The 27,536-nt window shown below is 40.7% G+C and overlaps 1 pseudogene across 1 annotated transcript; it reads right to left on the reverse strand.

Moving 5' to 3' along the window:
* Window positions 1–1,586: 1,586 nt before the first annotated feature.
* LOC307053698 (vacuolar protein sorting-associated protein 72 homolog) lies at window positions 1,587–2,835 on the reverse strand (annotated as a pseudogene). Its single transcript has 2 exons — window positions 2,773–2,835; window positions 1,587–2,390 (listed from the first exon to the last, which is right to left on the reverse strand). The product of its transcript is annotated as a vacuolar protein sorting-associated protein 72 homolog (transcript).
* Between the last annotated feature and the right edge of the window lie 24,701 nt (window positions 2,836–27,536).

Genomic DNA, 27,536 nt, shown 5'->3' on the forward strand with positions numbered 1-27,536 from the left:
GGGAAAGCAAGGCTACTTCCTTCCTCTTACTCCTGAATTTACAGTCCTATCCAAAGTAATGATTCTCTGCTTTGTAACTGTCCTGGAATTGCGTCATGAGACTATGTTCCACCTCTTTATGTCATTGAAAGCTCCTTGAGATCAGACATGGCTTTTATTTCTTAGGTGTTCCTGGAAAACGGCATTTGTCTCTTATCCTAGTCTCCCATCTCCCTCTGCTCTAGCCTGTCTGTACTTCCACCAACTGATTCATTCTCCCAGACAGTGGTCTCCAAAGTGGGAGTGCACAGATCAAGGTAATGAACAAGATGATTTTGGGGGTTTGCAGAAACATATATTTATTATGTGTGTGTATGTATGTATATATATATATATATAGATAGATAGATAGATAGATAGATTTAAAAAATAAAAAATTACATAAGCTTTATTACATTTCATATACATAGACTCATACTGCTGTCTTCCCCTGGTCTATATGTAAGAATGTCAAGGGCACATAGCATACATGAGACGCCTAAACACAGAGCAGATGACCAGGACCCTGTTGCTGCTCTTGCATATTTAGTGCTCTACAGTTTAGGCATATCCAGGTAACAGTGAGGTTACAAACCGTATAACTGAGTTTTAATTAACTCTGGGAAATGGACACCTGGTTAAAAATTCCTGCAAAGAAGCCATCTATGGACAAGAATACCAATTTTGCAAGCTCAAATGAACAAGAAAATGGCAGCATTAACACATTTACCCCAGTACAGATTTTTCATCTAACATTTTATAATATAAAATCAGTGACAAGAAAGTGGCTAAAAAAATTCGAAGCTATCCAGAAGACCATTTAAAACATAGATTTACATTTATTTTCATTAACAGTGAACTACATCTTATATATATGTGTGTGTATATGTATATGTGTGTGTGTATAGTATCTTGACATACTGGTTAATGACTTTGATATGCATATGTAGAATTGTGCTTTGAAGTAAAAGCTAATGATAATTCGAACCAGTCACAATTCACAAGACAGTTTTTTAAAATAAGCAGCCGAAACAAAGAGACAAGCCGCTGCAATTTTTGGAAAGATGTTTAAATTAGGCATTACTCAATCCATTGTCTTACAAAATTTCAGGAAACATGTAATTTCCTTTTAATAGTGAGAAACAAAAGGCTATGTGCAATTGCAGATATTCTTTTTTTTTTTTTTTTTTTGCTTTGGTGAGTGCTGAAATAATACATACAAAATGATATGGTACAAACCAACATGGACACCTTTGTCAGAAAATACAGGACTTTTTAACCAGATTAAAACTCTTCCAAACAAAGAATTTCAGTGGAATCTGAACCCATTTTGATAAGATGCATGGAAAACATTGCTGAAATTTTGTTTTTTCATCTTTCTATTTTATTAGATTAAAAAACACAAACAAAACCAGTAAGAACTAAGGGAAAAGATGGGGAAAGAAATATAAGAAAGGGCTGGACAAAAATCAGCGATGACAGGAGAAGTGGCAGGTGAGGGGGTGGGGGGAGAAATTAAGAGCCCCAAGTCAGAGCAGGAAAGAGGTTTCTGAGGACAAGACATCGCTTCATTTGATGACAATTTTCTGGCGTATGGCTCAGGGCCCAGAGCCTTAGAGGGGCTCAGGAGGTGATGGACCAGGTTCCCAGGGCTGAGGCAGTGGGCAGAAACCCATGGACAGCAATGTACTTTTTGTAGGCCTCAGGGATGATCTTGAAGCTGGAGCAGTGACGTGGCAGATGTCTGTAACAGGGTCCTGGTTTAGGGCTGGGCGATGGGTCACTGGGCAGACCTCTCCAGCAGGGACCTTTGGGGACCGCCCTTGGAGAAACCATTCCTTAACTGTCCTCTCATCCCTAAAAGTGATGAAGGCACGTGGACCGCCAGCAGGAGGGAGGACGGGTCCAGGGCCAGCGCCGGGAGTCCCTGCAGAAGCTGTGGGAGCAGGATCAAATCCTTTTCTTTAGGGCCTGGCTCCCCAACAAGTGGCACTGTCACTGAGTGGGAGGTGGCGACAGACCCCGGGCACTTCCGCCTCTTGGGAACCTGCTTCTTTCCGTCAGCCTCGGGCCACTCATGTGTCTCCAGTGAATGTCAGTCAAGCTCCTCTGTGATTTTGGCCTCCCCGAGCAGCTCCTCCACTCCCAGTGGGGCCCCTCTCGCCGCCGTGGCCGGCCCTGCTTCTCCTGTACCTGAAGGAATGTGGTGTGTGCACAGCTGTAGATGGGCGCAGGAACTTCCCACGGCCAGAGGCACTGTCTTGTAGCTCTGGCGGGAGCAGTGCCTTCTCTTCTCGGCTTTTCTGAGCACCCCCAGCCCAGGTGCTGCTGACATTTTGAGGCCTCAAGCTCTTGAGAGGCTCCTTATCCTCCTGGTTTTTTTTTTTTTAAATAAATGTATTTATTTTATTTATTTATTTTTGGCTGTGTTGGGTCTTCATTGCTGCATGTGGGCTTTCTCTAGTTGCAGTGAGCGGGGGCTACTCTTCGTTGCAGTGCACTGGCTTCTCATTGCAGTGGCTTCTCTTGTTGCGGAGCACAGGCTCTAGGCATGCGGGCTTCAGTAGTTGTGGCCTGCGGGCTCAGTACTTGTGGCATACGGGCTCAGTTCTTGTGGTTCGCGGGCTCTAGAGCTTAGGCTCAGTAGTTGTGGCACACGGGCTTAGTTGCTCCGCAACATGTGGGTTCTTCCCAGACCAGGGTTCGAACCCGTGTCCCCTTCATTGGCAGGCGGATTCTTAACCACTGTGTCACCAGGGAAGCCCTTCTTATCCTCCTTGATGGGAGCCCCATGCTTCCTTCTCGGCTATTCTCCATCACCGGAGTGTTCAGTCCCCTTTTCCACGTCCAAGTCAGAGTCTACTGCATCCTCTGTGTCTGACTGGTCCCCTTGGTCCTCATCATCTCCTGAGTCCTCTGTGAAACCCCGTAAGCTATCCGGTAGAGCTCATCCTCCCCCCTTGCCCTCAGGAGCCCAGAGAGCTGGTGCCCTGAGGTCTTCCGAGGGCCTGGCCTCCCAAACTCCAACCGCTCGTGGACCCTGCACCTCTTCCAGCCACTGCTCACACAGCATGGTCCTTGGAGGTCAGAGCCCACAGCACTACCTGCAGGCTGCCGGCAGCCTGGAAATTATTTTTAAATCAAGAATTGGGACAAATTACACAGTGTTATGAGCTTGATATATAATGAAAGTATCCCTATTTCTATTTTACCAAGTCTCAGCATACGGTTTTTGCTAGGTTGTGTTTCAATAATAAAATACATGAAGAATTTCTTTTTTTTTTTCAAACCGTCAAAGGTAAAATATAGGCATGAGATATATTCTCAACAGTAAATTACTTCTTTAACGGTAAAGCTGTGTAAGTAATGGGGCCACTCCTTTTACCAACTGTTTTAAAGGATTTTGGCTAAGATTACTGAGGCAGATCATATGTGACGTTCATTCATCCTGCTCTGCTCTACACAGGCAAGCACAGAACACTATCAATGTGGTAAGTTTAAGTTTACTTTTTTAATCTTTAAAATATGTTTTACTCTTTAGGAGCAAATTGAAATGGGAAGTAACCATGAACATATTTTCTACAACACAGAGATTTGCTTATGGCAAAGTACTCAAAAGGGCTAAAAACATATATTTACAGAAAGACAAGTGTTCCAGACATGCTAAGCTTTTCTATGATGACAAGCAGGCTATCAATAACATGCTACCTATCAAGTATTTTTTAAATGACGATAACAATAACATTAATAACGCCATCTGTCCCTTCAAGGTGGAAGTAATGTTTCAATAGTAAATAAGAAGGAACTACCTTTTCTTCTGAAAAAGAAGAAAAGAGAGAAACTCAGGCTACTGACAGAGCACATTGGAAAAGGATATATAGAAAGATGTTGGGGCTTCCCTGGTGGCGCAGTGGTTGAGAGTCCGCCTGCCGATGCAGGGGACACGGGTTCGTGCCCCACTCCGGGAAGATCCCACATGCCGCGGAGACGCTGGGCCCGTGAGCCATGGCTGCTGGGACTACGCGTTCGGAGCCTGTGCTCCGCAACGGGAGAGGCCACAACAGTGAGAGGCCCGCGTACTGCAAAAGAAAAAAAAAAAAGAAAGATGTCCATTGTTATGTAATTTGGATACAAAACTAGATCAGTAAATATATCATCTATTTTTTAAAATCTCATATCAGCACATTCTAAAACCTTGGAAATAAGATTTTTGTAACCAGTTTTAACTCTTCCAAACAAAGAATTTCAGTGGAATTTTGATAACAATGAAGAATGGTAAAACCTATTTATTGCTTTGCAAGAAAAACTGATTGACATCAGAGAAGATGGAAACCTACTAGCCACATTTTAACAAAAGCCTTTCCATAATTGGTGAATGGAATTTATTTAAAACAGCCAATAAAGGAAATTTTCTCCTTTGGATTTATGTGCCTTTGTGAGATATAGTCCTCAATTGTAAAAACCACTACAAGAAAGTACTGAAAAAAGTGAATTAAGAAAGACATTTAGATAGTTGTATCAGAAAAATTTTAAGTTTCAGAAAACAGTGAAGCATATTCAAATTTAACAGTAATTTCAGTGAGAGCAAAAAGACTTTTGTACCATTACTAATTAAAATAAAAATAAAACAATAATTGCTTATTTCATCATGAGCTCAGCCTCTTTGGGTTATAATGGTATAGACTTTATGATATGCATAACACGTACTGACACAGTAGTTTGTCTATAATTTGGAAATAAATAAATATACATATAGTAAGGATGTATACTGGATATTTTTTTACTAATAAGGACCTGCAAATAAAATATTTTGGAAGGCCATGTGCCCTATGTCAGGGCTATTCAGTGTGTTCTGTGAACCCACCACATCAGTGTGACATGTGAGATCATTGGAAATGCAAATTCTGAGACTCCATCCCAGACCTACTGAATCAGAATCTTTGGGTAGGGTGTGAGGAATATGTGTTTTAACAAAACCTTCAAGTGATTCTCTGATGCACATCAGATTTGTTCAAGACCTTGCTCTTTCAGAGCTGCCTGTTGGATACTAAATTAAGGCCAAACTTCTCACCATATCATTCAAAGGCTCTCCAAATCCAGTCAAGCCTCCTTTAACGGCCTATTTCCATGACCCGCAACCATGTTGGATGTCCCTGGTGTTCTTGGGTGCCCCCTTCTTCTCTCCTCTCTGCCTCATTCATGTTCTTTTCTTCACTGGATTCATCTCCAGCCCTATTATGTCTGCTTAACCAAAATCTCCACAACCTTCAATACCTGCCTCAAAAGTTACCTATTCTAAGAAGATTTGCATGATTTTAGAAGAAGGGGAAAAAAACTTACCTGCATATTCTCTCTCCCTTTTTTTTTTTTTTAATGCCCAGAGCATCTTGTTTATTTATTTGCCCTGGCACTGACTGTGTTGCATCTGCATTATAGTCATGCAGGCACTTATCTCATTCCCTCTGTAGATTGTAGGCTCCTTGATAGAGAGACTTTATTCATCTTCCTTTATCTCCTAGTTTAGCACAGTCCTAGCAGACTCTCAGTAGTTTGCTATGGAGTCGAAATAAAGTCCCATAACTGAGCTCTGCCCACACCATGGGCTTCCTTCATCATGCTGTTGGGGACATTGCCTCACCATGGAGAACCTGGATTTCCCATGGACTTTTCTGTATACACTGACTGTCTCTTGCCCTCACATTGCATTTCTGAGCTGGAAGAGCCTTCCTTCTCATTTAGTCATGACTGGAGTTCAACACTGAGACACAAATGATGATCAAAACCAAAAATGGTTATCATGTTTGAGGCTTACCAGTGTCAGACACTCTACCATGTATGACTATCTCCTTCTGCCCTGGCGATGACTCTATTTGGTGGGCATGTTACAGCTCCCATTTTACCAGGTGAGGAGACTAAGATGCAGAGAAGTTAAGGATTAAGTAAATGGCTCAAGGTCACAGGGCTAACAGAGTGGTAGAGCCAGGACTGGAATCCAGGTTGGCAGGCTCCAGAGCCTTCAGAGTTAACCTCTCCATTACCCTACTAACCACAGAAGATAACATTGCTCCAGGGTCTTCCTTACATCATCTCCAAGTCACCAGCACTCATAACCACATGAAAAAGCCACGTGCACTAGATTCAATCTCGATGACAATATAAAAACTATGATTTTACTATAAAATTTCAACTTAAATCTAGATCAAAGATATCTAAATTACTCTTCATTTGGACTATAATCTCATATTCCAAAACTTAAATGCTTAAAAAGAAAGCTTTGTCTAATTTAAGATTACTAGCTCAAATAAAGCACAGAGCTAATACTACTTTTCCTCTAAAGTAATCAGTACAAAGAGTCCTTTTCTTCTTATAGTAAAATATGTCATAGAACTCGAACTAGTAGGCAATCACTATTTTTTCTTCATAAGAAAAGAAAGCCTTTGAAATACGTACCATAACCTCTGAAAAATACAATTATCTTCCCTAAGAATTGAGGCATTTTTTTCTGACACAAACGATGGGCAATTGATCTATAGTTCTTTTCTTCCTCAAAAAAATTATTGTATATTGTGTAATGATCATTATAATTAAAAATTAAGATGGCTTGCAATAATTTCACCATTATTTGATTCAAAATCTTTATAAAATATTGGCATTTTCCAACATTTATTTTTCCTGTCTATGTTCCACTTAAGGCCAAATTTTCAAACCCAGCTGCCAAATTACACATATAATTACTGCATTTGCGCACAAAAATGTGATAATTGCTTACACAATTTCAGAGGCCAGCTTGAGGCTCCTTTCCAAATTTGTTTTACATGTACAGTGTGGTGTATGTAGTTTTGTATGAAAATGGGGGAAAGTAGAATTCATGTTTTGTCTGGGTGATACATGAAAATAGGTACAAAATAAAGCCTTTCTATAAATGTCTAGGTCTGTCTTCACATTTTCTCCCCATAGATCTTTATAAAAGAAAAGTTTCATAGAGCAGCTCAAACTTGAGCTGGAGTTGGAGTCATGGCAATGGAAGGGGATGATGGCTGGTATAACGCTGTGAACAGAACAGATGCCTATTTTGTGGGTGGTTGACATGTTGTCATGAGGCATTCATCTGTCTATGAACTGCCTCTATCAACCTGGCTAAGAAAAGATAAAGATGATATAAGGCCCACAAATGTACAGTCAGCCAAGACAACACCAACCTCAGTAGAGCAGAGTGGCTGAGCACTGGAGACTGGGGGCTTACCCTTCCAGCTTTGCCTGATGGTTGACATAATGTTGGGCAAATATGCACCATGGACATAGCTCACAATGGGTACTCTTAGTGGAAGGTTTGGTTCAAGGGAAAGAAAAGAAACAAGATCTAAGTAGTCATACACATTAGTGAAATGATCTGAGATACTTTTGTTTCTGCACAAATAGGATAGAAAATTATGCCCAGTTCCACATAAGCTAATACCTAGGCTCAAAAAATATACTTGTCAAGCTCAAGGACTATGAATCTGATCTCTGACTAGCAGACATCTGACTGTGGAACTTACCAGAAGCAATTAGGCCATAAGTCCACTAAACAATGAAGGAAGCTCTATTGTCAAAGAAACCCTCAGAAAGATCATCCTCCCCAAGGCCCAGCTGAAATCATCATAACATGTCTTGAGCACTTGATGTATGTGAAGCAATGTCCTAAGCATTTTTCATGCATTCATTCCCTCTTTACAAGCTTACTAATCCTAAAAGACGAGGACTATTATTAACCCCATTTTACATCTGAGGAGACTGAAACGCAAAGAGTTTAAGAAATTTGCCCAAGTTCATACAGTTAGAAGTAGAAAAGCCAGTTATTAGAACCCAGGCATTCTGACTCCAAAGCCTTTACTCTTAACCCCAATACCATGTTGCTTATCGGATAAAACTAAGGAAAATAATGGACAAGGGAAAGCCTCCCAAAGAGAAGACCTTGGGCAGCCAACATGGCCCTCCATAGAATTCACTATTGGAATGCAGTTCTCACCATTTCTGGCCAGCAGAAATGATATCATTGTGGACTAATGGCTATTTTGTGTTGTTTCTCATTCTTCACTTTTCCAGTTATCCTATTCTTTCTTCATCATGGGGTTTCTATGGCTTGTGTTGTATATGGATAACATATTATTACCAATAGTCCTATACCAATAGACTATGAGAAGTTTCACCCAGATGTGATGGAGTGGACCCCACATCAACCAAAAAATCAAAACTTGAAGCTAATGCAACAAATCTTTGGGTTGTCTCTACTGGGGAAACATGGATGTTTCTGAGAGGATGAATGGAAAGGAGGGTATGCATGGGTGCTGGGTAGCCAGTGGGCATTCACTGATAACTTGACCAGGATCCACTCCCCCTTTCCAGGTTCATGGGATCCTCATACCATTCATGGGCTTTGGGAGCCATAAATTTCATCCCCAGTCACAGAAGTGAGTGAGTCCTGATTAATGTCCAAATCAGAATAATCCCACTCCACCTCCACATCAACCTGGACATGACAATTGGTTTAGGAATGATCAGTAATCCAACTGTAAACCAATCAGTACGTAGCATCTATTCACCATCATTGGTTCCGTTTAGTCCAAACAATGCAAAGAACAAGGTTTTTGTTCACTGGTTAGGGGTAAAGGTACCTTCTCCTCTATCCGGATGTGAAAGTGGAAACATGTCACCTTGATGACCACTGGAGCCACTTTACAACCACAAAGTCAGTCATGGAATAAAGCTAGAACTGGATAGTAGAGTGAAAGAGGGAAGAAAACACACTAAAACTAGGTCTTTGATAATATCACTGAACTGGATCAACCAATAGTGAAACTCACCCAACTCCTGAACTTCCAATTACATGAGCCAATAAGTCTCCTTTTCTACTTAAGCCGGTCTGAGTTTTGTTTTCTGCCAATTGATGTATCTTCTAAGGTTATTTGCATGGTTTTCAGAAATAATAGCTTAGAAAGATCTGATTTCCCTATAGCCTCCTAAGAAGTTTAGGCTGATACCTGGAATATCTGCTCCAATTCCAGTGGTGCAGACTTCTTGTACCATGAAATTCAACAAGTTCTAAATGGTTTAGGAGGCTCTAAGGCGTGTACAGCAGTGGAAAACACAGGACTTGGTTGAGCTCAAATCCCAGCTCTTTCACTTACTAGTTGGATCAGGTGACCATATAATTTATTATCCAAATCAGAATATTTGTGAGTAAAAGGGAGTGTTTAAGTAATGTCTCTGGAAAACAGTCATAAACTGGAATAGTGCCAGGAAAATAGGTGTGAACTGTCCATCTATATCTGGGTTGCTTTGGACAAATCTTTGAGTGCCAATTCACATATCTGTAAAATGCGGCTAACGGTATTTGTCTCTCATGGTTGTTAGAGGATTCAAGGAGATATGACACATAATAGGTGTTGGAAGACAATTAAATGACCATTGCACTCTTTTATTCTAAACGCTTCCATACTGATAACTGTTAAAAAAAAAATTACTCATGGGAATTCCCTGTCTGTCCAGTGGTTAGGACTCGGGGCTTTCACTGCCGGGGCCCGGGTTCAATCCCTGGTCGGGGAACCAAGATACTACAAGCCGCTCGGCACGACCCTAATTAATTAATTAATTAATTAATTAATTAAACATATTCACATATTTACTGGGTGATTTAGAGATTTTTCTTTAGACTATAAATATTAATGAAAAGAAATGAATACAAATAAGAATCTATGAAAACCTCACGAACTTTAATAACATGAAAACCAGGGCCAATTTTGCACATAGGTATGGTAGGTTACCACCCTTTAGACAATTTTCAGGGGTGCAGAAAAATTCCCCTTCCTCCCAATAAACTTTTTTTGGTGATGCCTAAAATTCTCCAACTATTGAAAATGATTGGCCCTTATATTTCTACAGCATGCAACAGTTTAGAATTTGCTATAGCATGAACTTACAAAGTAATCAGTCAGTCTCAAAGCAGTGACCGTAGAGCTGGGAGCAAGCTCCTAAAGAAGCGACAACACAGGTTACCCTGTCTTGAGTTTTTTCACCCTCTTCCCAATATGCCCAACCCTGAACATTGCAGTCCTACAGACTTTCAAAGGATTTTGTCATTCTTATCCATTCTATCATCAATCCAAACTTTTCCTTGCTAGCATGTGAATGGATCTTACAAAGTCAAAAGAATTATTTTTCAGCACCCCCATTTGATCTTTACATCATGAATTTGAGGTCACATCAGTGTTAGCAAGACACTTCTCTGAGGCCTGAATGCGGAACCTGTATCAGTCAGAATCTACTCCGAAGACAAAATCGACACCAGTTATTCAAACAGAAATATTAATATATTTGTTAACTGACTAAAAGTTAGAAAGAACTCTAAGGTATCTTGGAGGTAACAACTTCGGGAAACAGCTACTGCCCCTAGGACTGAGGGAATGAAGAGAAGAGACTGAAATTATTAAAACTCAAATTATTAAAACTGACTTCGAAAAGGGGCTCCATGGAATTGAAGCTCAAGCCTCAGAGGAGGGAGCACTACTCACCTGTTCCTGGTGTCCCTGAGTTCAGAGGAGGGTCCTGGTGGCTGGGACCCAGGCTTCTGAGGAGGGCACTCCAGCCAAGTGGTGCTGGCATCTCTGAAAAGAGCACAGTGAAGGTTTTACAAGTGCTAGAGAAACGGCAAACTAGATTCCGATGCTGCTCTAGGAAGGAATTGCCCCTACCTGGGTAAACAAGCATGGCTGGGGTTACAGTCACAGGAACAGGAAGGACCTTGCAGTCTTCCTCTAGTGCCCCCTATTGACAGAGCCTACATGCAGTCAGTTTACAAAGCCGCATGTGTTTTGCAGAGCCCCAGCTTCAGGATCACAAAGCAAAGGACAGGTTTGGAGCTTAGAGATAATACCTTAATGACTAACACAGAACAGCAAATTTTTACTGTGTGGAGGAGGAACCCATAATCTGACTCTCAGGATAAAAATATCCAGCTCCTACAAGACATTTCCCATGTCTTCTACACCACCACCAATGAAAGTATTTTGAAAACTGTGAAGTATCATTGAAAGAAAAGTGCTATAGTTATTATTTCTTCTGGAAGACAGATCTGAATAGGCAATCCCTAACAGTTTGGATATCAAGAGCTGACTTGTTGACATCTTAGTGACCATTTTTGTCATATGAACTATTACCAGCCAGAGACATCTAGTATTTCTGTTCCTACAGAAATTGTGAGGATGCTTTTTTCCCCAGGAAGCATCTTAGACATTGTGATTATTCTCCATAGATATTCATGGAGACATGATTTGAATACCTCTATTTTCTCGGGGAGCTGAAGGTGAGAATATTGATTATGGAATATTCTGAAAGTCACACAGTGTGTATAAAGCTAATAAAAAGGCATATTGTGGTCATTGTAGAATTTTCAAAGAGGTCATGATCATGGCTTCACTGTTGTGTCTACCTGTTTGGCAATTCTTTTGTATAAAGTGTCATTCTTTATATTGTCTAGGTCTTTGTTGACTGAGTTTGGACAGATTTAACAAAGCAGGAAAATCTGTATTCATATACCAATTTTTGACAACCTTAATAGACATAAAAATCCTTCTGATGTCTTTCCTGGGGCAGTACAATGAGTGGCCAACCACAAACGTGTTCAGAAACTTCCTTTAACTGGCAGATTGGAAGACTGGCCTTGGACCAGTGCTTTGAACTCCAGTATTCCTAAATGAGACCTAAAAGATACATATAACTTGGACACAGTTTGTTCTGGGAATCTCCTTCCGGATAAATGGGGGCAGAGCAGGGCAGAGAAGGAGAATGACAATTGTCTTAGGCTTTCAAAGGCCTTAAAGAGCCATAAAAGTTAGACAAAAAGACAAGAAAGAGGCAAGATCTAAGGGTTAATCTAAACCCCTGCCCAGAATGGAGGGATAACGTCATGTGGTAAATGCAGCTCCATCACTTAGCAGTCATATCATATCATATCTTACGTATGAGTAGTTCACAGAATGGAAACATATAATAAATGTCTGAAAATTAATATGTTTTCATCACAGCCACTGCCTAAATGGCTCATGTTTGGTTGAGAGGTCACTAAAAATAACATAATAATTTAAAATGTGGTCTCTGGAACCATGCCATCTAAATGCAAAACAAGGTACCTCTTATTAATTAGCTACACTATCATGGGCAAGTTACTTAACTACCTGTGCCTCAGGCTCTCATCTGTAAAATGAGGACAATAATATACCTACCTAAAATTAATTGGGGTAAATAAAGTGTCACAAAAATACAATGGCTTAAACATTATAGATATATTATTAATATTATATTCACAGTGACTCTTACAACTAACCATGTTTCCATCTTTATATTGGCTGCCAGGGAACTCAGAGTCAAATTTATAATACTCTCTCAGCAACTACATAGTAATGACATGAGCATTTGTGTCTTAACCAAATCTTTATCAGAATTCCATTCCCACTTTTACTCTTTACTTAATTTTCCAATCTCTGTATGTTTTTTTTCCTGTATTGTTATAAGTATCTTTATAGGTGTCCTCAGAATCATTTTGAAACACACACACATGCATGCAAAAATAAATATTTTTATCTTTTTAAAGTTGTCCTCAGACTCCTTTTGTAACAATAAAGCATAAATTAAGTAAGTGATAGTGTTTTCCCAGACAAGACTATGAATTCCTCAAACACAAAGGGCCCATTTATCTGACTAGCAAACATTCAAAAGTATGATAACACTCTGTCTTGGTAAGGCTGAGGGAAAACAGGCAATTCAGTAATAGTTATCAAAATCACAAATTCATGAAACTACTGACCCAGTGTTTTCTCATCTAGGCATTTATCCTACAGATATACTAGTACCCAGACAAAATGACATATGTACAAAGTTACTCACTTCAGCCTTATTTCTAACAACAAGAGACTGGAAACAAAATAAATGTCCATCAATAAACAGCTGGGTAAATAAATTATTTATTTCACTTCTCAAACATTTGTATAGATCTTTGGAATGCTCACAGTCTTGGACACTCAGCCTATGATGTCTGGTGATTAAATTGATCCCAACAGAGCCAGTAAGCATCAATCTTCATCCTACTTTACCACAATGCCTTATATTGCCAGGCCAGTTTTTTGCTGCCTATAAGGGTCATTGAGAGTAAATGAATTCCTAGTACACAGATAGCACACTGTTTTCATTTATGCATTCAGTCTCATATATTGCTTATAGTAATGTAAGTTAAACTCTTACAGAAGGCACTGGTGCATTATATTCCAATGCAGAACCTTAGAAAGAGACTTGGACTACTAATATTAGGCCAGACACACTGTCTTTCTTCCAATATCTGAGCATTTTACATAACACAATAAAAAATAACAACCACCACAACACTCTACACACTGTGATAAACCAAAACCAATAGGCTCATTGTATTAGTTTTGCTGCGTAACAAATTACCCCCAAACTTAGCAGCTTAAAACAATAAACACTTATCATCTCACATAGTTTCTTGGGTAAGAGATCCAGGAGGGGCTTAGATGAGTGGTTCAGCATCAGGGTCTCTCATGAGGTTGTAGTTAATTTCGTCTAGGGCTGCAGTCATCGAAGGCTTAACTGAGGCAGGAGGATCTGCCTTCAAGGTGGCTCACTCATGCCCGACAAGTTAGTGCTGGTAGGAGGTCTCAGTTTCTCACCACATGGACCGTCCCATAGGGGTTCCATGAGTGTCCCCATGACACGACAGCTGGCTTCCCCCAGAGAAAATGATCCAAGAACAAGCAAGGTGGACATTGCAATGCCTTTAATGACTTAATTTCAAAAGCTACACACCATCTCTTCTCCCACATCCTGTTCTTTAGAAGTAATTCATTGTCTGGCTCACAATCAAGTAAAGAAGAATTAGGCTCTACCTTTTGAAGGGATAGTTCCAAAGAATTTGTAGACCTATTTTAAAACCATCAAGATCATCTTGTATGCTTCTAGTCCCCCAAATAAAAAATCCTTGAGTATTTCCTGTAAACTCTGCAACAAAAACAATTTTATCCCCAACTTTGGCTAAGCTGGTGTCTGAAGATGTATCATGACCTTGGTGGATATGACAATCATGTGAGCAAGTTGCTGTTTTCACCATGAATAGATTAATTTTGCAGTTTTTCCTTAAATACTAGTTATGTTTCTGATAGACCAGTGAGTCTTTCTGAAGTCTGGCTCCTTTGCACTCTTTGCAAGTGAATTTTTCTCTCTTTTTCTAAATACCTCTGAGCATCTCTTTGATAATGTCTGAGTAGGACCTCCTACCTTACTCTCTAATTCTTCCATCCAACCTCACAGAGGAAGAATATTGTAGAAAAAAATGGGAAATAAACTTGCCCAAGCAAGATCAGAGAGCAGCAGGAGCACACAAAGGGGGAATCATCATATGTTTCTACTTGCCATCCTACACTTCTGCCATTGCTGTGAGAAACACTTTCCCCAGGTAGGTCCTGCTCCATCAGCCTGGGTCCCAGAATGAAAATGCATTGAACAGAGCCATCCCAGGAAGCTTCAGACCTGAAGCATGAAGCAGAGAAGTCCAGCCAACACTCAGACTCTTGAAGAAAAATAAATATTTATTTTAAGACATCATATTTTGATGTAATTTGTTAGGCAGCATAAGCTAGCTGATACACCCAGTTTTATTTAGATGGCCACTCCCACACCAATAATTTGTGACCAGCAAGTGTGTCCGTGAAAGAAAACTACATCTTCTGCACATGTTTGAAAGAGAAGGGGGAAATGGTTCTCCGAAGAAAGTTTTGGCAGGGAGTGGGGACAGTGCTGGGCACACAGATCAATAGAGATGCACCAGAGTCTGGAATTCCCTAACCTCCATCTGTGTTCTCATTCATTTATTCAACAAGCATTCTATCCAGTGAATTCTTTATTTTTTTTCTCACTTAAAACTCTTCTGCTACATTTAACAAAAATGCCTTTCTGGAGTTGGTGTGATTCAAAAGAAGACTGAGAAAAAAGAAGACTGGTTTCAAGCAAAGGGCTCAGCAGCATGCATGGGAAAGTGGGACCAAGGGGTGAGGTGTATGTTGGAGAGGATAGAAACCAAAGAGTCTGGGGTAAGTGATGGATTGTATGCAAACACCTGACCCTGACCCAAGGAAGTGCACGTGTGGCTGGTCTAGTCTTTCTCGCCTCGGCTTCATCCTGGGGAGCACACTGGCAGAGTTCTTTGAGGAAGAGTGTTGGCGAAGCCATTGAAAATGGTGCCGGGATAAAGCCAGAGAACTGAGGGGCACAAAATGACAGCCATCGTAGCATTTTCCCTTGTTCCTATAAACCACGTTTCTGTCATTCCTTCTTTCTTGCCCCGCACACCACCGCCAACAAAAGTACTTGGAAGTTACAAAATGAATATTTGAAGCCCCCATTAGTGCTCTCCCTCAGTTATTAGAGTAGCTTGTTCTTTAAATTAGAACTTTCCTGTAACATATCCCTGATCATTTGGGGCTTTGATTCCTCTATTTGAAGGGTGTCACATGTCCTGTCAAAATAACTTCTTATAGCTCCCTAACAACTGTGGGTGGCCTGTGATCACCTTGTCAAAGTGTCTTTTACACCCAGAGCTGGTTGCCAGATTCCACGTGACTTACTTGTTGTCTCCCCCTCCCTATAACTTATGCTCCAAATATCATCTCCTTCCTCGTTTTTTTGTTTGTTTGTTTTCTGTTTTTGTATTGTTTATTTGTTTGTTTGTTTTGCTGGCAGTTGCTGGGGCCGAACAGCAATTTGCAGTTATTTATGCAGCTTAAACCTTATTGTCAACATCCTTATCCTCAATACACAACCAGTCCAGGGGTGTGAGCTGAGCTTTTCAGGTGTCACCATGAGAAGGGGAGGGAGATGGGCTGAGGTTCACAGAAGCAAGGCTTCCTGAGGTCCTCAGCCAAAGCACACATCATTGCCGAGCTGCTTTTTCTCCTTCTCGCCTCTATTTGGGGTGGATTTTCATTTGGAATTATAAACAGATCACAGCTTGCTGTTTGTTTGCTATTGTCAGGTCAGACCCAGCACTCAGGGAGAGGGTGGCATCGCGGAATTTTCTTGGCCATTTAACAGGGATGATGGAATTTGCCTGCATTTGTATAGCTCCTTCTCTCCCGGACTCTCAAAGGCCTCCTCAAAGAGAACTTAATCCTCTCCAACATCAGGTGTGGATGGAACATTTTCCCCTTCCTCCCTCAAGCCCATTTCAGAGGGTATAGTTCAAGGTAAACAGGTGAAAGCAAATAGGAGGAGGGGGATGAAGGCTGACACTTCCTTAGAGAACCACAGGTGTGGCCTTTGCACTGCTTACACAGAAGTACCCCTTCTGGGTGGACATCTTTCCAAAAGGCATGCTTCCATCTACACTGATGCAGTCCCATGCCAGGGCACAGCTTGCTGAGTGGACTATGAACTGGATTAGGCACCCTCGTCCCCTCAGCCAAGCATTTTTGTACATGGCACAACTGTACAGGCCAGCCCTGAGTTCTTACACCCAATGAAGTGAATTAGGTTTTTGTACTTAGGGTGATAATTTTGTCCCAGAAATTCACTATATCCCCATTACACTGTTGACCAATTGAAGAGACCATCAGTGCCTTAACATCTAAGTTGAAAATTACTGTTCAGAGACTTCTAGGAGTTTTTGCAAGCGTCATCTCATTTGTTCAGTAAATATTTATTAAGCACTTATGTACAAAGCACAAGCCCCCTCCAGGAGCCTAAAGCTCTTTGGAAAGACCACAAAAACTGCGATAAATCACTGTCGCTGTGGTAGGCAGCTTCTGACACGGTCCCCAGTGATCCTCACCTCCTGGTATTAATGCGCTTGTGTGAGCTCCTCCCCTTGAAAATGGGCCAGACCTATGGCTAAAGGATTCTAACACATTCTAAAGATCAGTCTATAGCAAAAGTGATGGCCTGTCACTTCCCTGATAAGGTCACAAAAAGCTGACTTCCATCTTGCCAGTTTCTCTCACTTGCTCATTCCGGTAGATCAATCCACCATATTGTAGATGCTCTATGGGGAGACCCATATGGCAAAGACCCGAGACCTCCAGCCAACGGCTTGTGAGGATCTGAGGCCTCAGTCCAACAACCCATGAGGAACTGAATTCCGCCAACAACCATGTGACTGAGCGAGGAAGTGTATCCTTCCCAGTCAAGCCTTGATATTAACGCTACCTTGTGAGAGACCCCAAGCCAGACAGGACCCAGATGCCTCACCCACACACACTATGAAATAATGCATGTATGTTATTTTATTTGGGAGTAATTTGTTATGCAGCACAAAGCTATAATCACAGGGTGTCAGGCAGCACCGTGGTCATCTCCAGGCTCCACTTCCTTGAGTAGGGAAGGATTCACTTCCACATCCACTCACAAGATCGTTGACAGAATTCAGTTATTCAAAGGCTGTTGGCCTCAGTTCCTTGCTGGCTCTTGGCTGGGGACCACCCTTAGGTCTTTACCACATTAGTCTATGAGCTAGCTCACAACATGGAAGTTGTCTTCCATCAGAGTGAGCAAAAGAGGGCAAGCAAGGCAGAAGCCAGGGTCTTTTTGTAACCTAATCTCAGAAGTAACATCCCATCACATTTTCCATTTTCTATGGGTTAGAAGCCCACACTCAAGGGGATGAGATTACACAAAGACAGGAACTCCAGGACATGGAGCTCATGGGAGGCTATCTTTGAAGCAACCCACTGTGTCTTCTCTGTCATTTCCTCACCCCATTCCTTCCCCAGGCCCTCACAAGGCCTGGCAGATTCTCTCTGCCCCACTGTCTCTCCATTCTCCCATCACCATGTTAATTAGTACACAGCCTTTGCAACTATGTAGATTCTGGCCAAGCCTCCTAATGAGCCCACCTACCTTCTTTCTACTCTCCCAACTGGTACTCAGAAAACTGATTACAATTTTCAAGACATCACATTGTATCATATAATTTTTCTATTTGAAAATGGTCACTGGCTCCCAAATTCCTCTTCTATCAGTAAAGACTTTTCTCAGTCTACTCAATTACTGTTCCAGTAACACTTTTCTTCCCACTCCCCTCCAACCATACAGGTATACTCATTGTCCCTAGATCACAGCCAATCAATCTCCCTTTCCATGGCTTTGCGTGCTGTTCCCCTCCCTTAAATATTCTCCCCCTTCTCTCCAGCTATCTGAATTCTCCCCCAAATTTCATGACTCAGCTCAAGTCTGTCTCCTTTCTGAAGCTTTCAAACTTATGACAGAGTGTCTGGACATAGCTGGTCAAGTAATCTATGTGTTAGCGTAGTTTGGTTCATTCTGGAGCCAAATGGCCTCTTCCTTCTCCTGATTCTTGAATTACCCCTTACTCACTGAACCTCTGGTGTGACACATCACAGACTTCCATTAGTTTTCAGTTCAGTAGAAAAATAATAAGCTATCTATAGCTGCATATTGATTGAGGGTGTGAAACAAGTTTGGAGAGAGTAGAATCTACCATCAACCTTGACCATAGTCATGATATGCTCTAGAGCTGTCCTATCAACCTTCATTGGATTCTATTGCTTATTATCCTGTTTTCAGGGATTCATCATTAGCCCAGAGACTGTACAGCAATTTACATTCATAAGCATGAAATTCTTGGAATTCTCAGACACTATTTCTTTTTTTTAAAAAAAATTAATTTATTTATTTTTATTTTTTTTATTTTTTTTATTTTTTTATTTTTTGCTTTATAACAAATTTAATCAGTTATACATATACATATGTTCCCATATCCCCTCCCTTTTGCGTCTCCCTCCCACCCACCCTATCCCACCCCTCCAGGCGGTCACAAAGCACCGAGCTGATCTCCCTGTGCTATGCGGCTGCTTCCCACTAGCTATCTACCTTACGTTTGGTAGTGTATATATGTCCATGCCGCTCTTTCACTTTGTCACAGCTTACCCTTCCCCCTCCCCATATCCTCAAGTCCATTCTCTAGTAGGTCTGTGTCTTTATTCCTGTCTTACCCTTATGTTCTTCATGACATTTTTTTTTCTTAAATTCCATATATATGTGTCAGCATACAGTATTTGTCTTTCTCTTTCTGACTTACTTCACTCTGTATGACAGACTCTAGGTCCATCCACCTCATTACAAATAGCTCAATTTCATTTCTTTTTATGGCTGAGTAATATTCCATTGTATATATGTGCCACATCTTCTTTACCCATTCATCCAATGATGGACACTTAGGTTGTTTCCATCTCCAGGCTATTGTAAATAGGGCTGCTATGAACATTTTGGTACATGACTCTTTTTGAATTAAGGTTTTCTCAGGGTATATGCCCAGTAGTGGGATTGCTGGGTCATATGGTAGTTCTATTTGTAGTTTTTTAAGGAACCTCCATACCATTCTCCATAGTGGCTGTACCAATTCACATTCCCACCAGCCGTGCAAGAGTGTTCCCTTTTTTCCACACCCTCTCCAGCATTTATTGTTTCTAGATTTCTTGATGATGGCCATTCTGACTGGTGTGAGATGATATCTCATTCTAGTTTTGATTTGCATTTCTCTAATGAGTAAAGATGTTGAGCATCCTTTCATGTGTTTGTTGGCAGTCTGTATATCTTCTGTGGAGAAATGTCTATTTAGGTCTTCTGCCCATTTTTGGATTGGGTTGTTTGTTTTTTTGTTATTGAGCTGCATGAGCTGCTTATAAATTTTGGAGATTAATCCTCTGTCAGTTGCTTCATTTGCAAATATTTTCTCCCATTCTGAGGGTTGTCTTTTGGTCTTGTTTATGATTTCCTTTGCTGTGCAAAAGCTTTTAAGTTTCATTAAGTCCCATGTGTTTATTTTTGTCTTTATTTCCATTTCTCTAGGAGGTGGGTCAAAAAGGATCTTGCTGTGATTTATGTCATAGAGTGTTCTGCCTATGTTTTCCTCTAAGAGTTTGATAGTGTCTGGCCTTACATTTAGGTCTTTAATCCATTTTGAGCTTATTTTTGTGTATGTTGTTAGGGAGTGATCTAATCTCATACTTTTACATGTCCCTATCCAGTTTTCCCAGCACCACTTATTGAAGAGACTGTCCTTTCTCCACTGTACATTCCTGCCTCCTTTATCAAAGATAAGGTGACCATATGTGCGTGGGTTTATCTCTGGGCTTTCTATCCTGTTCCATTGATCTATCTTTCTGTTTTTGTGCCAGTACCATACTGTCAGACACTATTTCTTAGCTTCACCTATAATGTAGTGTAACAATCTAACAGAAAAGAAAAACTAATAGTGTCACCTACTAAATACCGTAGATTATGTTGTTCTATATAATCCTCACAACAGCCCATTTTACAATAGAGAAAATGGAGACCCAGAGAAGTTAAGTAATTTGCCAAAGGTAAATTACTTTTGGTGACTGGTGAGACCAAGATTCCAACACCAATCTGACTGATTCCAAATCCCATGCAACTCCCTCTTCTGGACATGATAACTGGGAGATATGGCCTCATGCATGTTTAGGAGAAATCATGTTTATTTTGCATGGTTATCGTTGGATGGAAGGCAGCCTATACCATTCTCCCTGAAATGATTTTATCATCTTTTAGCAGCTGTGCCAATCCAATCTGTGCTGTAGGAAGATCATCTTTCTCTACAAACTCCAGATGAAATGACGTGCAGACTAGACAACGCACCAAGAAAATTTAATTGTAAAGAGGGATGGATGGTGGAAGTTGATGGAATCATCCTATCCCACACCAGGTCCTCTAATGTCATATTCTTATTGGTCTTGGAAAAAAACAAATAGGTTTTTTTTTCCCCCAGAAATAAGTTGCCTTCAGATCCTATCTTCTGAAAGAGCTTTTCTGGAGAGATATCAGCATAATATATTTTAAAAAACAAACACACAAATGTGTTTCCCAGAAATGGAAAGGGATATAATGTACAGCTTCATTTCAAATTAGCACACCTTATCCCAAAGATATCTCAGGTAACTGCTTGATTAGTACTCTTTCCTGGGCTCTCCAGAGCCATCCATTCAGAGACTGTCAAATGACAGTGTCTAATGTTGACATTAGCTGAGACCATCCATCTGACAAAGTTGAGGGTGCAGAAAGAGTCAGGGGGATGCTAAAACTGGATTGATCCAGGTCTGGGAAACATCTGTCTGGGAACCATGAGTGTGGCCCGTGGACAGAGGGGGGCAGCAGAGAGCTGCTGGAGAGGTAAGCTCATCAGGGAGCTTCCAAGGGGGCAGGTGGTTCTGGTCACCATGGAGACCTTGGCTGGAACATCCTGCCCCAGGGTCAGTAACCCAGCTGAAGAATTAATCCTGTTGAGATTCCTGGCTGGGATTCACACATAGGACACTCCATTTTCCACACTGTGGCCAGAGATCTTCATAAACCTGCCTCTGATCATGTCATTCTCCTGCTAAAAAGGCACTTTAATCAATCTCCCCATTGCTTGAAACAAGTTCTCAAGCTTTAGTGTGTATCAACATGACTTGGAGGACGTGGTAAAACATAAATCACTAGGGCCCCACTCTCAGAATTCATGATAGGCTAGGTCTGGGACGGAACCTGAGATTTTGCATCTCTGACAAGGTCCAGGTGATACTGATGTTGCTGGTCCCCATTGGTCCAGGGACCACACCTTCAAACCACCAGCTTAGAAGATGCAGAGCCACCATCCCCCTCCTGTCTAATTCCTCTTGTAACCACTCACTTCCACCCTCACACACTCTGCTCTACCTGGGAACTTCCTTCAGCTCTCCAAGGGAGCCGTGGCTCCCCACACCTCTTGGCCTGTTCACATCTGCCCTCTCTGCTGATACACTCACCCTCCATCTCTTCACCTGGCTGATGTTTACTTCTCTTAGGTCCCTAGTTAGATGCCTCCCGCTTACGATCTCCCATAGTGCCCTGTGCTTCACCTCCTACACTGTGTTGCAAATAACTGTGTGTGTGTGTGTGTGTGTGTGTGTGTGTCTATCAGCCTTGTGAGAGCAGGGGCTCACCACCACACCTACCACGCTCAATCCACCATCACCCCTCTCATCTGGATTCTCACAGTAACCATGCTACTTTTCTCTGACCATCTTCCTTTTCTGTTCTCGACGACTGTTTCAAACAATCTTCATTCTCTTCAGATCTCTAACCTTCACACCTCCTCTATCACACTAGACAGATGGCCTTGCCTACTCCCTCACGGAGAAAATAGAAGCCACCAAACAGAAACCTCACAACTTCCCACCACCAAACTGACAAACCCACCAGCATCTGTACCCACCGCATCCTCCTGACCTCCTGTTACAACAGAGGAACTGCCTTTACTTTCTAAGTCAGTCTAAAGCCAGACTCTCCATCTATGCAGTGGTTTCCCCTCTCCTGCTACCTCAAAAACCCCCACTACCAACACACCTTCTCCATGTTTCCTCAATCTCTTCCTCTCCCCTGATTTTCTACCTGCTATTTTCAGAACTCACTGACCTTTCTCTTCTATAAATAACCATCCTCCTTAGACTCCACGTCACCCTGAAATTACTGTTTGCTCCTGCCCCTCCAAATATGTCCAACTTCATGATTTCTGTTTCCTCATCTCCCATTTACTCCACAAGACATTTTTCCTCAGAAACTGTACTAAGGTTGTGAAGGAACTTTCTTTAGCTGAATCCAAGGATGCTTTCAGTTCCCATCATCCTTGCCCCAGGTGACTCCTTCTTCCCTTAGCTTCCATGAAATCCCAGCCAGGTCTTCTACCCATCCACCCGTTCCTCCTGTACTTCACTTGTAAATGCTGGTATTCTGTTGGGTAAATCCTAGGGCCTCTTGTCTGAAGTCTGCCTGGATAGCATGTCCATTACCGTCGATTCAGTTACCTACACACATACCAACCACTCCCTTTACGGGAGAGGTCTCCAGCTCTCTGACGTCCAGATTCAGAAAACAAATTGCCCGTTCTATGTATTTTTCTTTGGTGTTCAGAGGTCCCTCATACTCAACTGAACTTATGATCTGCCCCCACAGATGCTCCTTCTAGGTGCTTGTTATTGAAGGAAATGGCGCCAGGCACGTGGCCTTGACACCTCCCTCTGCCTGCTACTCCCCGCTCACCAAATCCACAATTCCTCAATTCTACTAGACTCTCTCCCTCTCCCCCACCACCACAGCCCCAGCTACCATCCTATCTCTCACAGCTACAGCCATCAGGGTCCTTGAAATATCTGTCCAATCCATTTCTCCCACTTTGCTGGGGAGGTCCTTCTAAAAACAAATGTCACCTCTTTGTTTAAACCCCACGATGGATATCCATCACTAGCGGGATACTTCAGTCTTGTTTTGACCCCATACCCCAGCCACCAAGCACGCGGCCCATACCCACCTCAGGGTCTTTACACATTCTGTTCTCTCTCTGGACTCCGGCTCTCACATCCATCCTTGCCTAGTAAACTCCCGCTCATCCTTTAGGGCTCAGCTTTAGATTCCCTGAGGGAAGTTTCATTGACCGTCCATCAGCGCCCACTACCCTCTCCGCCTACACACTCTCCCTGCATCTCTTGGTCTGGCTGAGTTAAGTTTACCAGTTAAACACTCTCACAGCACGCTGTACTTTGCCTTCATAGCACTCAGCACAGTTGTGGTCCATCAGTTATTTGTGAAAATATTTTTTAATGCCTCTTTCTCTTCATCTAAGCACCACACAGCCGAGGATCAGATCTTCCTTATTCTCTGCCGTATCTCCACCACCTTTTATGATGCCTGGCTTGTACTGAGCTGACAACAAATCTTTGTTGAAGAAATAATGAATGATTAGAGAAAAATATGCCATAATTTGAGATTCAACACCTCCTGGACTGATGCTTTGCTGATTTTCTACATTTCACAATTTCCTCTGTATTCAGCAGATAATAAATAATAGCTCATATTTCTTCAGAGCTTTCTATTTGTCTGTCACTGTCCTAAGTGTATTACATTCTCACAAAATTCCTGTGAGCTAGATACTATTATTATCTCCATTCTATGGTAGCAGAAACTAAGGCACAGAAAAGTGAAGAAACTTACCCAAGGAAACAGAGCTGATCAGTAATAAGCTGGGCTATAAATCAAGATAGTCTGGCCTACATCCTGTGTTCTTAAACACTATGATATACTGTCTCTCAAAACCTTTGTGGTACATACAAGGAAGACCTCTGTTGAGTGTGGAGACTTTTGCATTAATAAGGCTGCTGATAACAGAGAAAGGAAGACAAAAACATTTTGATACATCAGTGGTTCTCAGAATTTAATGTGCATTACAATCACCTAGAGAGATTGTTAAAATACAGATGCCCCAGCACCAGGTGCACCTGGTCTGAGGGGGGAGGCCCAAGAATTTGCATTTCTAACAAGTTTCCAGGAGATGTTGATGCACTTGGTCCAGGAGCACACTTTGAAGACTACTGCAGGACAGAAAGGATTTTCACAAGCTTTCTCAACCTTTAAAAATGCTTAGTACCCTTCCTCTGCAATCTACAACTTCTTTGAAGTTGGTTGCTATTGATTTCAAATGTATAGTGAAAAACTCAAGATTCTGAATCAAAGAATCATTAGAACCTCTCTAAGAAGTATACAGCCCCATAAAATAACCACGGAATGGTTTGTATTTCTTGAGCCACCAGACATACCACATCTCCTCGCCCTCCTGGTGTGGTTGAGGAAGCCTTTTAGAATTCCCTGCAGGGCTGTGAGGCCATCCATCCCCCAGGACTAATCACAAATATTTTATAAAGATGAAGTTTCGTTATATCTTTGTTCTTTGTATCTTGGCTTTTGTTAGCGCATTTTAATTAGGATCTGGTATCTGCAATAAACAGTAAACATAAAGAGCTTTGCAAAAATGTATTAGACTGTTTGTTTTCACACTGTAATGCATATTTGCACAATTTTACCATGAAAAAGGAAAACATGCTAAGCTCTTGGGCTCTATCCCAAATGTCCTGGAATAGAATCCGGAAATTACTAAAAATGCATCATATTCCAGCAATTAACCTAAGAAACGAGAGTCCATTCTCTGTGTGAAAAAAACATTTTTGAGGGGAGAGGTCTGTGGAGGAGAAAGCTTCTCGATAACATATGTATCGCATTCTCCAAACTGGTTTTGAAATTTGGACTATTTCCCTTTCATGCTAAAAGAGCTTAATAAACAAATTAAGTTGAGTAATGTTTTGTTTTTCTCTTTCAGAGTGTTAAGAAAGCCGCTTCTACTAAACGAAGACAGGAAGGACTGCTAAGCATGAAACGAGGGATAAAATAATCACATGTGGTCTCATTTTTAAAAGTTGCTGGGGATTAATAATTTTCTTGCTAAATAGTTATTCACTAGAATGAATTATTATTAAAACGGTAGAACCGTGGTGAATGCTGATGACAAACGATAGTTTGGGGGATTATATTTGAACATATTCTAATCAAAAAGTAGCAAAAACTTTAAAAATCTCCAAATGTGGCTCTTGTGTACAATTGTTATTGATAGGACACCTTGATAGTGTTTGAATACAACACAAAAACCATAAAAGTGTGAGCAATTCAGAGGCAATAAAGTGATTTTCCTTCTGTATCAATCCCTTAATATGTTTCCAAATAAAACACAGGATTAAGTAATTTATTTTGTTGCATGATTTATTTATGGATTGAAACACAGTAAACAATAGATAAAAGGCATAGTCCCAGGCATCAATTTAAAGTATAAAAATCATTTTATTTTATTAGAAGGAGATACATAAAAATGCCAACGTGACCTGTAAAGAAAGGAAAAGTGTTAGCTCATAGGTCCCAAGTCTAAGTTAGACTTGGTTTTTCTAAATCCCCTTTAGGGGAATGATATGGCTGAATTTAATTAGAAATCTGTTTTTGTAAGCTTAAAGTTGTGAAAAAAGTTAAAAGGTTGGATCATGCAAAAATAAAAATGGCTGTGAGGATCTTAGGGAATTTGAACCGGTAAACTTAGATTTTATTTCCTGCCAACTGTTTGCAGGAGGATTAAGAGATGTACACGAATTATTAGTTTTCGATAAAAGCCAGCATTTTATAAAGCAATTAATTTTTCATTAGTTCCACATAATTTTGGCAAAATATAGTTTTGTTCCAATAAAGCTATTACATTTCAAGAGGTTACTCTAAACTATAGCCATTAACTTTGCATTAATTCACCAGATTTATAATAGGCTAAACTACAGGCAGGAAAGCAGTGAAATTTTTTTCAGAATATATTAGAATTAAAAGGAAAAAATTAAGATGAAAAATATTAAAAAACAGGTCATAAAACTTCTAAATTTCTAAGCGTGCTTATGCATTTATTTAAAAGACATTTTCTTATAATGTTTCTTAAGCATATAAAATGAATTGTACAAAATTCACCTTAAGTTTTTGCATGGGGTTATCTTGGAAGTATCAGATATTTCATTACAATACATGTATGTTATAATTATAATAAATGTATGTTATAATACAATAATAAAATATACTTTAAGAATTAAGAAAAATACTTATTAGCACTGAAAATCTATTCACAGAGCCATAAACTACCCTTCTCAATGCTAGAACTACTTCAACGCATCCACAAAATTCCATTCAGATGGCCCATTCACCCAGATAACTGGAGTGTCTCCCCTCCAGTTTGAGGTCTTTAAACTTCACCAGAATGACAAAGAAGCCTAGTTGAGTGAGGATAAGAGACCTCAAAGTCCCAGCAGCAGAATGTTTCTTAACTGTTTACCTCCAATTAGGCCTCAATGGACAACACACTCATCTCTACCACCAACCTGCTCCAGGCCAGAACCCCCTCGCTCCAGCTCACTGCAGTATTCTCCTACCAACTCCCTCAAATCCCATTCTTGTTCCCCATCGCAACTCAGCTTCCATACTGTGGACAGAAAGACCTTGTAAAAAATGTAAGTCATGGAAGCAACCTAAATGCCCATCAACAGATGAATGGATAAAGAAGATGTGGTATGTGTGTTTATATATATATATATATATATATATATATATATATATATATATATATACACACACACACACACACACACACACAATGGAATACTAATCCGCCATTTAAAAAAATGAAATAATGCCATTTGCACCAACATGGATGGACCTAGAGATGACCATACTAAGTGAAGTAAGTCAGACAGAGAAAGGCAAATATCATATATATGTGGAATCTTAAAAAAAAAATGATACAAATGAACTTATTTACAAAACAGAAACAAACTCACAGACATAGAAAACAAACTTATGGTTACCAAAGGAGAAAGGTGGGGAAGGATAAATTAGGAGTTTGGGGTTAACAGATACACACTACTATACATAAAATAGAAAAACCACAAGGTCCTACTGTATAGCATAGGGAACTATACTCAATACCTTGTAATAACCTATAATGGAAAAGAATCTGAAAAAGAGTACATATATATTTATACCTGTATAACTGAATCACTTTACTGGACACTTGAAAT

This window comes from Hyperoodon ampullatus (genome assembly GCF_949752795.1).
Source record: "Hyperoodon ampullatus genome assembly, chromosome: 5".
NCBI classification, from domain to species: Eukaryota; Metazoa; Chordata; class Mammalia; order Artiodactyla; family Ziphiidae; genus Hyperoodon; species Hyperoodon ampullatus.